This window comes from Eurytemora carolleeae, unplaced genomic scaffold (genome assembly GCF_000591075.1).
Source record: "Eurytemora carolleeae unplaced genomic scaffold, Eaff_2.0 scaffold6, whole genome shotgun sequence".
In the NCBI taxonomy this organism is placed as follows: domain Eukaryota; kingdom Metazoa; phylum Arthropoda; class Copepoda; order Calanoida; family Temoridae; genus Eurytemora; species Eurytemora carolleeae.
In genome coordinates, this window is record NW_019396148.1 from 525,723 (window position 1) to 539,544 (window position 13,822).

Below are 13,822 nucleotides of genomic sequence, written 5' to 3' on the forward strand. Positions count from 1 at the left end.
TCTTTTAATTTTCCAATCATAATAATCATGTAAAAACATTTTTAAATCATTGATATTTCTGTCTTTTTGAGAATATTTATTTACGAAGTTTATATAGTGGTCGTAGTGTGTAAATCCCCCAGGGCTTGTTGTCCGTCGTAAAGGGTCGTATCGTTGGATCAGTTTGTATTGGTTCGTCAGTGCAAGAGGTTGTACAGGTACCACCCTTTCACTATCAATCACGAAGATTTGTCTTAATTTTTCATTTATTTCAAACTGCATTTGAGAAAAAATTATAGTTGGAAAAAGTCAAAGAATGCATTAACAAAAGAACTTCGACTTTAATAATAATAATAATAATAATAATGATAATAATAATAATCATAATAATAATAATAATAATAATAATAATAATAATAATAAAATAATATTAATATTAATATAGTGATAATAGAAAAATTATTGTAATCTATATAACAAAAAAGCTCTTCGCTCATGTATATATATTTATACCTGTGTTAGCTATAGCTGGCAATACGGCTGAACTAAATAGGCTGACATGCTTTTAGGGAACCTAAAACGCCTAAATTTTTTAAAATCTAATTTTTTTCTCAAAATTCAAAATTTTATTCTTCAAAATTCGTTTTTTTCCACGGACAACGCCGGGCACTTCAGCTAGACAATAGTAGTTATAATAATACAAACATTCCAAATTTTGCACAAACAACAAGATTTTCTGCCTGAAAAGTTTTTTATAGTAAATTAAATAGTTAGGCAAAGACAAAACAGTTTATTATAGCCATACATGTCTGATTAAAAACGTCTCTAAAGTTTCGAATGGAGAAATTATCAGAATTAAATATTTTTGGAGTCCGGAAAACGAAAGTATCCTCCACACTTTGAATCAAATTTAGGTTTCTAGGGTACTGTTGTGAATGGTGCATTGCCATCTTTACATGGAGGGTTACTTGGAATTTCGCTTTCAGTCCCTTTAAGATTTATCAATCTTCTACCGTTTTGTTGGGACACCCTTTACATGAATGTGTTTGCTCTGAAGGCGTTGAACTCGCCCGCCAGTTTTACTGCTGCCACGTGTTGACCTTGGATCCTACGCTAATATTGCGTCAACATATTAACTTATATACGCTACTTTAGCGTCAGGTTATTAGAAACTGGAGAAGTATACCAAAGACTTTGCTAATTAGCAAAGTCTTTGAAGTATACTATATGCAGTAGTATACACTATATGAACGTTCAATAGCATAATAAAGTTTCAAACAAACCTGATTTGTAAAAAAGTATGATTGTGGCAAAATTGTTATTGTCTATACATGAGTTAAAATTTGAAGACGACCTTACATCTATATGCAGCTTAAGTATTGGCAAATATGTTTATGACAATTAAATCGCAATTTTGAAGCACCCTGCATAAATAATATTTAAACCCGTCAAGGTTTAAACTGTTGAATTAATCTGATTCTGGGGATTAGATTTAATAAAGGGGCTGCAAGCGCGTAATTATAAGATGGCAATATCTACAACGGTGCCTTTGAAACCTTTGTCTGATCAAGTATTAATTAGACATCAATGTTTTTGTTTCTGTTTGTTTTCATTTGCGGATTCTCTAAAAAAGTGACATGTGAATTTCTTGTTAGTATAAGAAGCAATGGAGAACTTCACAGAAATAAACATTTTTCGAGTAAGAAAATAAAGGTTTTTAGATAAAGGTTTTTAAGGTACCGATGTAAATCGGGCATTGCCATCTTTGTGTTGAGGGTTACGTGAAATTACGCTTACAATCCTAACCTTCAACAACAGTATTTATCTTCTGTTTGGAGAAGCAATCATTTAACAACAACGGGGTAAGAATAAAAAATTGAAACGAGGAAGGAGGACATGTTTGTGATCAGAATCCTGACTCCTTCGGGAGGTTACAAGGTAAATAACTAGTTATAATTGTACTGGATAAAGGATGAGCTATAAATCTCTTTAAAAATATCGATTTGTGAGTTCTGTCTTGAAACAGTTTTTACAAGAAAAAACTAAATGATTTGACAAAGAAAAACTAAGTTTTCTTGGTGAGAGGAACCAAGAATGCAGTCTCATACTTTTTGGCTATCTCTGTATAGAAATATTTAAATTTGGGGCGTAGATGCGTACATTTTGGAGTTCCTATTGTTCAGCGTTGTAGTACATCGATTTATTACAGAAGTCTAGATTGGAGGGTAGGGGGAGAGTATTAGAGGGAATAGTTGAGTAAGGGTTGAGTTTTCATAGGCAATATTGTGTTGGTTTTTTTATTCCACGGATCTAGGAATTCTAGTCAATTTGTAAAAAAAGAGGTAAATTTAGTTGACCTTGAAAACTACCAGAATTGAAGGGTTTATATTATTGTCAGAAAAACGAGAATTTGGGCCGATCTTTTGTCCGGGAGTTTTTAATCCATTCACATTTTTTCAGGAACTTGAGCAGAATGCAAAGTTTAAAATTGGCAGAATCTGTGAGTTTAAAAAATGAAATGTAATTTATCCAGAAAATCTTGATATGTGATTTATCCAGAAAACATTTTTAAGAAAATTTTTATCATTAAAAGCATTTTTATAAAACCAAATTTCTCTCTCTTTCCATTTAATTTTGTTTTTGTGAGAATATCTATGTTGCTGTAATTTTGTGCTTACAACAGTGTACTCCATAATTTGCTTGAGGCACCATTTTATTATAAACTAATTATAATTAAACCAATTAACTTGATATATTAACCTTTAAAGGCACACTACTTACAAATTACATTTGAAAAAATGGGTAGTCATGGAATTCCACCCAACGGGATTCCTCCCATAGGATTCCTCCCAACAGGATTACTCCCAAACGGGATTCCTCCCATAGGATTCCTTCCACACAGGATTCCTCCCACATGGGATTCCTCCAAAACAGGATTTCTCCCACATAGGATTTTTCCCACATAGGATTCTTCCCACATGGAATTCCTCCCACGGAATCCCATGGGAGGAATCCCTTGGGAGGAATTCTGCATAGGAGGAATTCTGCATGAGAGGAATCCCGATGGAACCGAGAAAATGTATTCTCATAAACATGCCATTTTGAATACACCAAACTCTATATCAAAAATAAACTCTAAGTTATAAAAAATTCGGCAAATATCGTACAAAATTTGCAATTTTTTTTGAAGTAAAAACATGACAAAAGAAACATTTTTGACAATCAGATTCTATTAAGGTTTGTGCGAATTAAAAAAAATGGATAATTTACTAAGATGACATTTAAAATAAGCTTTTAAAACCTGAACATAACCGTTGTTTGGGTTTTAATGTGTTTTTTTAGAAAACTTAACTCTGAAATACAAAACACGAAATTAAATATTTTGAGCTTGAATGAATGAACCTGTAATTTGCTTGTAAACCACTTTCTGATTGGGTTAATAAGGTTCGATGGCCAGCTTCTTTGTGTGAAATATTAGCGTGTGCAAATATATTAATTTGCAAAACCAGTATAAACTGGCTTTGTGCAAATGAAAACGATTAAATCGTATGATTGTATCTACTTGAACTCACTTAAACTCGAATATCTTTGATACTTAACACTCATGAATCAAATGGATCAAATGGTCAAAGTCAAAGGTTTGTTTCATCAGGTTGCAAAAATGTAAGGATTAGAAAAATAGAGTCTGAGACAAGTTTTCAGTTAATTTTTTTATCAAATTATTTGTAAACATCAGTTGTAAATGTATTATGGCTGATTAGGGGGGAGGTAGGGGGGGGGAGGGGGTGTACTTTGAGAACTTTGAACGTATTTGTTTAATGATTAAATAACTTGCCCAAAGCAATGTTAAAGATTTATAACTGTATAATTTGTGGCGCGGGAAACAGGAGAAGGTATACAGTACCATTTTGTTTGCGGATTCCAATACCCCACCCCCTCCCCCCTAAAAACAAGGCGAAACAGAAAAGGTAAATTGCAAGAATGCGAAAAAAAATTAACAATTACTTTTTATTATCTGTGTAAACTCTTGTTGTTTCGTTATCATTGTCATTTAAAACTAATTAGTAAGAGTGTGAATCATCAAATGTTTACTCTATCCAGGTTGCAATGGCAATTATACAACGAAAGGATTTCTTCGAATTTCTAAATGGACAAAATTTTGTACATAACTGATCTTATTGAAAAACAAAAATGTTGTGAATTTCTTAAAAGTAACCTGCTAATATGATTATCTTATACATACAAAACAGTCTATTGAGGTGGCTAGAGCACTAAGCAATCCTGTGGTATTATAAGTTAAGTCTGGATTACAAGGAAGTATACATAAGTGCTAAACTGGTGCGCCCTAAGCTATGAAAAACTAGGGTCCAGGGACTTTACTGCCAGACTGTCTGGTGGGTCCACCACATTGAAATGGAGAGGAAGGAGGGAGGGGGGAGAAGAAGAGAGGGGGACAGGTCAGTATCTAAACAATTGCCCTGGTTATCTAGACCATTATTTAGCTCTTATTCTAAGATTTTCTAAGTGAACCTTTTACTAAAATGTGATATAAACGATATATGTAATTGTTCTATAAAATCTTAAATCTTGTTTTCATGTCAATAATTCCTCCAATTTCGGCCTTTTTCATGCTCATTGGTTTTGTAGATGTAAAAAAATCGCGGTACTTTTTTAGATTCTTTTGAATTTTGATATTTTTTGTAAATTTACAAAAATAACCAATAAACAGCAGCAACCTTATTATCGTTATACATGTATTACGTATTACAATGAATTTCAAATGAACATGATTATGATTATAGTGTTTAATAATATTATTATAATTATTATTAATATTCGATTTTTTCTCACACAATTATCCTTGTTACATGAAGTATAACGAAGGTAATACAAGGCCTTCTCATTTCCAGCGATTGTTCAATAATTGCAGTACAAGTTATTGTTCAATAATTGCAGTTCAAGTTTACAACTTTAAAAACACTTATAGTTTTTATCGTATATAAAGCCTTTAATCAGCATAAAAAATTACTTTGTAATTTTATTCTGTCAGATATTTATATCCACCTATAAAATAATGTAAGCTCTATGTGTTATGCCACCTTTTCTGTAGCCCTTTACATGTACACTTTAGCACTAAAAAGCACTTTTTGTTAGCTCTAGTTTTTAAGAAGTAATTGGCAAAATTCTCTTTGATTTTTGCTAGAGCTCGCATCCTTTAAATGACAGTACGAAGGGTTGAAACAATGATGATGAATATACTCCCAATGTATTTGTCTAATGCAAACCGTCTCTCAACTCAACCGTGAGAATTGAACATAAATTCATTGATCCTAAATCCTAAAAGTGGTTTTAAATCAACATGTAATCTTTTTTAATCTCAGGCAATATATTTATTTAAATATACTGTTAAACCTCAGTACAGCATATGTGCAGACTGTCCAACAATACAATTAATAGAAGAATTTAACTTATTGTGTTGTGTTGAAATCTCATAATTGGTTTCGACTTTACAGAGGAATTTAGAAAAATCGTCTGATCAACAGTGTATCCTTCATAAGACTAATATTTAAATGGTACTGATGTTGTGAATCGGACATTTCACTTAAAATTAGAGGGTCACTTGAAATTTTGTTAACAATCCGAATTAATATATTCGGGCCAACCACTAAAAACAACCAACCCTGGTTAGGCGGGTCCAAACTGCATAGTGTGATTGCTTATTTGTAATATCTCATGCTTTGCAAAAATATGAATGAATATGAATGTTATTGTTTAGAATGCTTCGTCAGCTGTTGATTGCTAGTCTGGTTCTTATGTTTGTGGTCGGATGCCTGGCACCCTTCCCTCGGGAGGATCCAAGGTAAATACTAGTCTGATTTTCATGTTTGTGATCAGAATCCTGACTCCTTCGGGAGGTTACAAGGTAAANTTATTATTATTATTATTATTATTATTATCACTATGATTATTATTATTAATATTAAAGGGAGTATATCCATCTGGTTGGTACCCTGACCCCCCTGAATGAGAGAGGACCTTGCACTGTCCCTTCCGGAAGATTCAATGAGATTCCCAGGATCTAATTCCCGTACACCGTACACTGTACACTGTACACTATACACTACAGTTGTACACTTGAACCAGACTTTACTGTACAGTTGAGTCTATGTACAGAATATCCTGCCCTGAATTGAAACCAGACATAGCACAATTGTACTCCATGTACTTCAATACTGGCTTGCTTTGAAAACAGAACGCCGCCATTGATCAATGTTTTCAGATAACCCCAATTCTTTAAATTGTACTTTATGACCTGAAAAATTGAAGCAATGGTAATTCCAGCTTTCGCCGCTAGAGGCAAACAAATGAGCTCTAGTCATATTTATTCGTTGTAGATTATTTCATCATGAGAGTATTGTAAATGTAAATTCTTTTGAACAATAATATTTTTTGGCAATATTTAGCACATGTTGTACATACATATAAGATTGTTTATCCAATGCAGTACTCAGAAATAAAGACCTGAAATTGAATGGTTTAGTGGTTTTGTTGTCTGCATTGCACCGCTAAGCTAATGCAGAATTATGTGCTGAATTTGAATGAGCTAGATTAGGCTAAAAAGTCCAGAGCTACTTGGGGGCGGTGTATCATTGTATATACTTGTCATAAAAGATTATTTTTTTTTCAAGGGGAGTAGAGTAGAGTAGAGAAGTGGGAGTAGAGTAGAGAAGGTGGAGTAGTGTAGAGAAGAGGGAGTAGAATAGAAATGGGGGAGAAGAGTAGAGAATAGGGAGTATAGTAAAGTAGACAGGGGAGTAGAGAAGAGAAGGGGCGCGGAGTATTAGAAGTACAGATACCAATATTATAGGAGGATTGTAAGAGGTTAGAGATACAGAGTATTGAAGAATAGAGATATACAGCTTATTGGAAGGTAGAGATATAAAGTACAGATACCAATATTATAGGAGGATTGTAAGAGGTTAGAGATACAGAGTATTGAAGAATAGAGATATACAGCTTATTGGAAGGTAGAGATATAAAGTACAGATACCAATATTATAGGAGGATTGTAAGAGGTTAGAGATACAGAGTATTGAAGAATAGAGATATACAGCTTATTGGAAGGTAGAGATATAAAGTATCAGATTCAAAGATACAGATTATCTGAGAAAAAAAGGAGCATAGGAGAATAGAGATACAGAGTATCATATAGAGTATCAGAGGGAATATCGAAGAGTAGAGATAATGATTATTGAGTGTAGAGCATCAGTGGGTAGAGATACAGAATATCGGAGGTAAAGATAAAGAGTATCGGAGGTAGAGATACAGAATATCGGAGGTAGAGATACAGAGTATCGGAGGTAGAGATACAGAATATCGGAGGTAGAGATACTGATTATCGGAGGTAGAGATACAGATTATGGGATGTAGATATTGAGAATGGAAGGGTGTGGATAAGTTTTAACCTGGAGTAGGTTGGGTCTATAGAGTCTGGACAAAGAAGTATTCATGAAAACAAATATTTAAAGAATCTGGTTTTGTGAATTTAACCTTGAAGGTGAATTTTATCTTCTGTATTTGAATAATGTGACCTCATATCCCTCATATGGACAAATACAATAACACAACAATATTCTTTACTGTGTAACAGTTCCTATACGTTCCCATATTTTTCCCTCCCTTCCCTACCTTCCCCTACCTTCTCCTTCCTCCCTCCCCTTCCCTCAGATTCCCGTTCCCTTCCCATCCGCAATTTCCCTCCCTTCCCAAATATGCATGCATAATAATATCTAATATATAAAAAGTTGTAATATCTGTATGTCCATTTGTTTATCCAATCATAACTCAGGAACCCCTGGATAGATTTGACTCAAATTTTGACTTTAACTTTTAATTTAGTTTTGAGATTCTAAGTTGAGTGGATCGACTTCTTTTTAAAAAATTTAGATCCCGGTAAAATCGACCATGTGCGGGTAAACGGTGGGAGTAACGTTGAGTAACCTGGGCAACGCTGGGTTCCCAAGCTAGTCATTAAATATATAGTATTGTAGTTTTTGCAGATTGATAGTTAGCGGCAGTTTGAAATTTCTCATTCATAACAAAACCATCCCTTGACGGATTAGGTACTCCAAGAACCTTATAATATCTGCATTTACATGAACTGGTCTCTTGTCTCAAACTCATCTTTGGTTATGCTTATATCTACACTACGTTCTTCGTTGTGAGTCGTTTTAAATAATTTTCTCCTGATAGACACAACAGATGAAGTAAGATTAGTAGCGATCAAAAGCGCTTTTATATCGCATTAAGCCTATACCCCCTTTCATTTTTCGCGAACACTCCCTTTAAATAGCATAGAAAATAAAAGTTAGATTTTTAAATTTTAAATTTTTTTACGTTTTTTCATGATTTCGAATTTGGTCTTTTTGCATGAAAAAATCGTTAAATGGTTAACAATTTCAAAAACAACTTCTGTTGACGTCGTTAGTAAGAATTAAATCATAAATGAACGATATATCCGAAAAGCTGGACTTTTGAACAACTTTAGTTATAAACCGTTAACAAATGATTTTAAAAAAGTCCATACGTTCCCGGCCATACACGCGGGACGTCTAATTTTCAAATCTTGTTAATTTGTGGTTTAGTTTTACATCACCATTTACCATATGCTGTGTTGCTCTAGTGCTCTAGATTCATTAGAAGCAATTTTTACAGTTATTATAGATTAGAGATAGCGAAGACAACAATTAAAAGTTAAAAAAGAAGATGAGCGGGAAGCGCCCTAAATGCCTAGTATTTAAATACATTTCTATAAAGGAATATAAATTTGATAAGATTTGAGTATTTCTAAAAAGCCTTCAGCTACTTAAAACATTTTCAAAAATAAATTCATTTTAACGTTTTGTTTTTAGTTTAAAAAGAGTAAAATGAAAGGAACTGTAAGTGTAATTTCAAGTGCAAGTCCATGCCAAGATGGCACTACACGATTTACAACGAACATCTCCGTTTTTCTCACTCGAAAATTGTTTAATTTGATAATTTCTCCATTGTTTCTTATAAGCAAGAGATACGCAAGTCACTTCAGCAGAAAAAAACACAAATGAAAATAAATAGTTTTTAAGAACAATACCATTGATATCATGATTGATAACATCGTGAAATGTCGTCTTTGCATGGAGATTCACTTAGAAATATATGCTTTCAGTCATTTTAAGAATAAATTATTTTCTACCAAGTTATAGCTGGAAATCAACATATATTTAAAAAATATTTTTAAAAAAACCTAAGAAATAATAATATTTTTAAAAGTTGCAGAAAAAAAAATTTAATTTTAAAAACGCTGTTAACGTGAAACAGTCACACAGTGTGCCGCTGCGTTTTAGAGGAATTCAACCGGATTTCGATATGTTTAAACAGAAATATCTCTTTACTTAATGAACAGTCAACGATTTAAAGGGTTTGTTGTGTATCAGGCACTGCCCTCTTTGTATGGAGGAACACTTGAAAAAAAGCTTACTGTCCCTTTAAGTGACAGCTGTGAATGCATAGCGCACACCCCTCTTTAAAAAAAAATTACTTGAAACTATAACTGTAGTCCCTTTAGTTTAAATAAACGTCAATTAGAATCAGGGGCGTATTCAGGAATTTGTCCAGGGAGGGGCTTAAATTTATTTCTCTTTCCAGGGGGAGGGGGCTCAAAACCCGTTGGGGCCTGAAAATCAATAGATTTCACTGGTCCAGGGGGGGCTTAGCCCCCATAGCCCCCCCCTGCCATGAACAGTTGGCATTTGCATCGTTTACTTTTGAAATTAAGTGCAGGAGAGTTCTTGTTAACAATCCTTTATTCAAACTAGATTATTCTGTTTTAAACAGCTGTGACCAGTTTAAAGTTGAATAATAGACTTCTTTTATCTATAAATCTTTATATTTTGTCATTATATTAATATCTGTTTTAACGGATAAATTTATAAATATCAAAATGTTTCATGTAATAAAACAGTGTAAATATATTGTTTATGTATGTACGCCACACTTTTGCACTCATTGTCTGACACATAGATAAATAAATAAACATAGATAGCTTATGTACGCAAAATCACCAAGAATTGTACAGTCCGCGAACTCAGACTTCTAGAGGTCAAAGTGTACTTCAATGATAAGCGGGGTGGTTTGGTGTTTTAATGGATTTCATAAAAGAGTGTAAAAAAACTCCGGGAATGGAACTATTTGAACAACAATATTTCACTGAGCAATATATATTATATTGACGAGAACTTAAGAAGGACATGAGAAGGACTAAACTAACATAAATTTCTCTCTACAGAACTCATGTACACCATAAGTACTCAATGACATAAGGACAGCCAATGTTCACAACCGACCTAATAAATCTATATAATAGGAATATTTTTAAAACATCTCTGTACATTAATATCTTTCAAGATGAAAAATGTCGTCTTATGCGCAATCTATCTTTATCTATGGTCTGACATCATAGTGCCTCAGTATTGTGTCCTCAATATTGCTTCCTAAATATTGCGTCCTCAATATTCCGTACAAATATTGCGTCCTAATTATTGCATCGTAAATATTGCGTCCTAAATATTGCGTCCTAAATATTACATTCTCAATATTGCGTCATCAATGTGGATCTTCATACTAGTTCTTCCTCATTAGGGCATCCTTATTTATAGTACTTCAATCATGAAAGTGAATTTTAATATATTAATGAGTTGAGTACTCTTTTCAACAAAAATGTTGATTAAAATATTTCTTAAAACTTAAAGATCTACAAATGTTTTAAAGTTAATATATCTAAATATTGCTAAATAAATCTCAAATGCTGCGTTCTAAATTCAAAATATATACTTAACTTAATTTTTGAGTGGCATGTGTCCGATTCAAAACCGTACATTTAAAAGCTTTGTTATATCAGCAGTCTCATTATTGCAGAGAATAGCTCTTCATATCGTTTAATTTTTAAATGTCGTCATTTACGTGTCAAACTTTGTATACGACCCTGTAACTTGTAACCATGTAATGTATCATTGACCCATGTTTATTGAACAGCCATGGTATTTATATCAATCTGACATTACTAATTTAACTCAATACGTTTCATAGTAATTTCAACCTTTATCATCCATCAATCAACCAATCATCTAATAGAATAGAGATGGGCACCGTTTATAGATTTTTCTTTAAAATTAAAGGTTTTTGGCTCCTAAGAGGCTCCACAGAGATCTGAGATGATCTTATTTTGATATTGTATCCAAATATATGTAAAGTAGTAATCTCTGTTTGTTTGTATGTAAATTTGATCATAACTCGTAAATTCCTTGACGGATTTGTCTCAAATTTTGATTGGGGGAATTCGGTATAACAAGAGAAATGTTCTTAATTTGGGTCAAAGATTCAAAATTTAGTAGGTTGACTTTTGTAAAGCTTGGTTTCAATGCAAAGATGAGTTGGCTTACAAGCATGTTATTGGTTTCCAGCAAACAAAAACTTTCGCGAAAAAATTAAAACATTTTATAAATTTTGCAAACTTTTTCGCGAAATTTCGCGAAAATGAATTAAGCGAAAGGAATTACATTGCACAACATTTTGCAAAAAGTCATAAAATCTCTAACAGAAATTGATGCACATCATTATCAATCAATCAATGAATTTAGTGCCGGTCCGGGCCTATATATAGGGGCTGGGTTCACAACCTATTAGGCCGGGGTTCAAAGTAAGGACCTGATATTTAATCTATCATATCTAATTTCCGTTAATGAATATTTTAACGTAATAGTGTTCATAGAGAACTTTAGAGATTATAAAACTAGTCATAGAGGTAAAAAAAATGCAAAATTATTTAGTCATATTAGAGAACAAAAGAGCAAAAGTAAACATAAAATCTGTAAATAATAAGAGTTAGTCATAAAATCAAATGTGCGTATGAGTTTTTAGAGGACTTTTGATAATATAAATATTAAAAGAGGTAATCATCAAGGTTATAAGTATTTGTGAAATTAGTGACTACAGAGGACTTTAGTGAAAATGATAGTCACTCATGAGCATAGAATATCAGTTTTTATACGACTTTAGATAATATATTAAGAGATAGTCATAAAGTTAGTCAAAAATAATTATAAATTAAAACATTTTTTTTCAGAGGACTTGTGAGAATATGGTAACTTAAGAGCTGTAGTCTAAGAGAGGTCTGCAGTAGGAGGACTAGTACATAAAATTACTTTTTTTCATAAAGGACTGTAGGAGTCTAAAATATAGTCGTATTCTGAGAGGTCAAAACTGAAAAGAGAGAAGCAGCTCATACACTAAATAATTGTATTTCAGAGGTTTAATGAATATGAAGTTCTCAAGTGAAAGTGGTAGTGTTGTATTATAGTACGTGTATAATAACACAAAATTGGACAAAAAGCCTTCTAATTATGGACAAATACCTGTTTTCATTATTAGCCTCATTACTCAGATAAAATTTAACGAACACCGTTAATGTGAATTATTACGGTAAACAATTCCTTAAAAAAGCATCACTTAAAAAAATGACAAAAAACATATACATGTATGTATATACGTATCAGTGAAACCGCAACAATCTTCCTTTAACATTTTATTCAGAGACTGCAGTGATTCATGCTTATTTTGCAAACATCGGTTTATACATATATTAGTAGACTGTTGATATAAAGAAATTCTACAGGGAAAGATGTTCTATTTTTATTGATTGATATAACAACAAATACGAGATAAAATTTTTTTTTTTGTTTATTCTAACTTTTGGAAAAGTCTCTGTAAGCTTTTTCAGAATTCTTATCTAAATATCAAAAGAATTGTGGCAACTACAGTACGAACAACATGTATGAAAACCAGAAAACTATAAAACTAATGTTACAATTGTTTTTTATTTTTAATCAGAAATTTCGCTAGGAATTTGGAATTTGCAATTGTTGCAACCAAAATATTTATATTAAATGTTTAGAAGTGTGAAATTTTGAATGTTGAATCTCGGGATCAAGAATTGATCTCTATCTTATGCATATTTAAGGATTAATTTAATTCCTATGCGATCTCCCGTGATTGTTTATACCGTGCAGGAATAATTTTACTTGAGGGATCAAGCATTGATCTTCACATTTGTTAAGTGCTTACATCAAGAATTGATCTGTACATTTGTTAAGTACCTACATTAAGCATTGATCTTCACATTTGTTAAGTACATACATTAAGCATTGATCTTCACATTTGCTAAGTACATACATTAAGCATTGATCTTCACATTTGTTAAGTACATACATTAAGCATTGATCTTCACATTTGTTAAGTACCTACATTAAGCATTGATCTTCACATTTGTTAAGTACCTACATTAAGCATTGATCTTCACATTTGATAAGTACCTACATTAAGCATTGATCTTCACATTTGTTAAGTACCTACATTAAGCATTGATCTTCACATTTTTTAAGTACTTACATTAAGCATTGATCTTCACATTTGTTAAGTACCTACATTAAGCATTGATCTTCACATTTGTTAAGTACCTACATTAAGCATTGATCTTTACATTTGTTAAGTACCTACATTAAACATTGATCTTCACATTTGTTAAGTGCTTATATCAAGAATTGATCTTCACATTTGTTAAGTACCTACATTAAGCATTGATCTTCACATTTGTTAAGTACCTACATTAAGCATTGATCTTCACATTTGTTAAGTACCTACATTAAGCATTGATCATCACATTTGTTAAGTACCTACATTAAGCATTGATCTTCCATTTGTTAAGTACCTACATTAAGCATTGATCTTCACATTTGTTAAGTACCATCTT

The 13,822-nt window shown here is 32.3% G+C and overlaps 1 long non-coding RNA gene across 1 annotated transcript; it reads left to right on the top strand.

Annotated features, from left to right (window-relative positions):
* The first annotated feature begins 139 nt into the window (after positions 1-139).
* LOC111696406 (uncharacterized) lies at positions 140-5,838 on the top strand. Its single transcript, XR_002764078.1, has 2 exons — positions 140-197; positions 5,756-5,838. It is a non-coding gene; the product is annotated as an uncharacterized LOC111696406 (long non-coding RNA).
* The last annotated feature ends 7,984 nt before the right edge of the window (positions 5,839-13,822 follow it).